The sequence below is a fragment of the Arachis ipaensis genome, chromosome B04, assembly GCF_000816755.2.
Source record: "Arachis ipaensis cultivar K30076 chromosome B04, Araip1.1, whole genome shotgun sequence".
Taxonomy (NCBI): Eukaryota; Viridiplantae; Streptophyta; class Magnoliopsida; order Fabales; family Fabaceae; genus Arachis; species Arachis ipaensis.
Genome location: NC_029788.2, coordinates 67320961 through 67323575, shown reverse-complemented (window position 1 = coordinate 67323575; position 2615 = coordinate 67320961).

Sequence of the window (2615 nt, the reverse complement as noted above, 5' to 3'; positions counted from 1 at the left end):
AGATTTTATGTTAAATTCATATTTCTGGACTCTACTATGAGTTTGTGTGTTTTTCTGTGATTTCAGGTATTTTCTGACTGAAATTGAGGGACTTGAGCAAAAATCAGATTCAGAGGTTGAAGAAGGACTGCTGATGCTGTTGGATTCTGACCTCCCTGCACTCAAAGTGGATTTTCTGGAGCTACAGAACTCGAAATGGCGCGCTTCCAATTGAGTTGGAAAGTAGACATCCAGGGCTTTCCAGCAATATATAATAGTCCATACGTTGGCCAAGAATAGACGACGTAAACTGGCGTTCAACTCCAGCTTTCTACCCAAATCTGGCGTCCAGCGCCAGAAAAGGAGCCAAAACCAGAGTTGAACGCCCAAACTGGCACAAAAGCTGGCGTTCAACTCCAAGGAGAACCTCTACACATGTAACAATCAAATCCCAGCCCAAGCACACACCAAGTGGGCCCCGGAAGTGGATTTATGCATCAATTACTTACTCATGTAAACCCTAGTAGCTAGTTTATTATAAATAGGACCTTTTACTATTGTATTTGGCATCCTGGATCCTGGATTGTATTTTGATCCTGTGATCACGTTTTGGGGGCTGGCCATCTCGGCCATGCCTGGACCATCACTTATGTATTTTTAACGGTAGAGTTTCTACACTCCATAGATTAAAGTGTGGAGCTCTGCTGTTCCTCAAAGATTAATGCAAAGTACTACTGTTTTCTATTCAATTCATCTTATTTCGCTTCTAAGATATCCATTCGCACCCAAGAACGTGATGAAGGTGATGATTATGTGTGACGCTCATCACCATTCTCCCCTATGAACACGTGCCTGACAAACACTTCCGTTCTACATGAAATAAGCTAGAATGAGTATCTCTTAGATCTCCTAACCAGAATCTTCGTGGCGTAAGCTAGAATGATGACGGCATTCAAGAGAATCCGGAAAGTCTAAACCTTGTCTGTGGTATTCCGAGTAGGATTCAGTGATTGAATGACTGTGACGAGCTCCTAACTCGCGATTGTAGGGCGTTAGTGACAGACGCAAAAGGATAGTAAATCCTATTCCAGCATGATCAAGAACCGACAGATGAAAAGCCGTACCGTGACAGGGTGTGCACCAAGTTTTTGGCGCCGTTGCCGGGGATTGTTTGAGTTTGGACAACTGACGGTTCATCCTGTTGCTCAGATTAGGTGATTTTCTTTTTGTTTTCTTTCCAAAAATTTTTCAAAAATCTTTCAAAAATTTCTCATCTGTTTTCGAAAAAAAAAAGAAAAAAAAATGTTTTCAAAAACTTTATTCAAAATTTTTAAGAATGAATTCTAGCGTTTCATGAAGCATGTGAAGCCTGGCTGGCTGTAAAGCCATGTCTAATTCCTTTGGGAATGAGTATGTCAGGCGTGTCATGTCTGAATTACCTGCTGAAGCTTGGCTGGCCATTGGCCATGTCTAGTGTTTTGGACCGGAGCTTTCATTGAAAGCTTGGCTGACTAGTGAGCCATGTCTAATTCCTGGACTGAAGCTTTAGACTAATAATGCAAGATTCCTGGAATTCATGTTAAAAATTTTGGAATCCTTATTTTTTCTTTTTCATATAAATTTCGAAAAAATCCAAAAAAAAACTAGAAAATCATAAAAATCAAAAATATTTTTCTGTTTCTTGTTTGAGTCTTGAGTCATATCATAAGTTTGGTGTCATTTTCATGTGCATCTTGCATTTTTCGAAAATTTCATGCATTCATAGTGTTCTTCATGATCTTCAAGTTGTTCTTCGTAAGTCTTCTTGTTTGATCTTGATGATTTTTTGTTTTGTGTTTTTTCATGTTTATCATATGCATTCTTGAATTCTTAGTGTCTAAGCATTAAAGAATTCTAAGTTTGGTGTCTTGCATGTTTTCTTTGCATTAAAAATTTTTCAAAATTGTGTCTATGATGTTCATCTTGACATTCAAAGTGTTCTTGGTGTTCATCTTGACATTCATAGCATTCTTGCATGCATTCATTGTTTTGATCTAAAAATCTCATGCATTGCATAATTTTCATGTTTTTCATAAAAATTTCAAAAATAAAAAAAAAATAATATCTTTCCCTTTTTCTCTCATCAAATTCGAAAATTGAGTTGACTTTTTCAAAAATTTAAAAAAAAAAATCAAATTGGTTTCTTATGAGTCAAATCAAATTTTCAATTTGAAAATCTTATCTTTTTCAAAATCTTTTTCAAAAATCAAATCTTTTTCAAAATTCTTAGTTATTTTCGAAAATTCCAAAAATATTTTTCAAAAATCTTTTTCTTATTTTTTATCAAATTTTCGAAAATAACAATAACAATTAATGTTTTGATTCAAAAATTTTAAGTTTGTTACTTGCTTGTTAAGAAAGATTCAAACTTTGAGTTTAGAATCACATCTTGTGATTTCTTGTGAATCAAGTCATTAATTGTGATTTTAAAAATCAAATCTTTTTCAAAAACTAATTTCAATCATATCTTTTCAAAAATATCTTCTCATCTTATCTTTTTTAAAATTGGATTTCAAAATATCTTTTCTAACTTCCCAACCTCTTATCTTTTTCAAAATTTGTTTCAACTAACTAACTAAATTTTTGTTTGTTTCTTA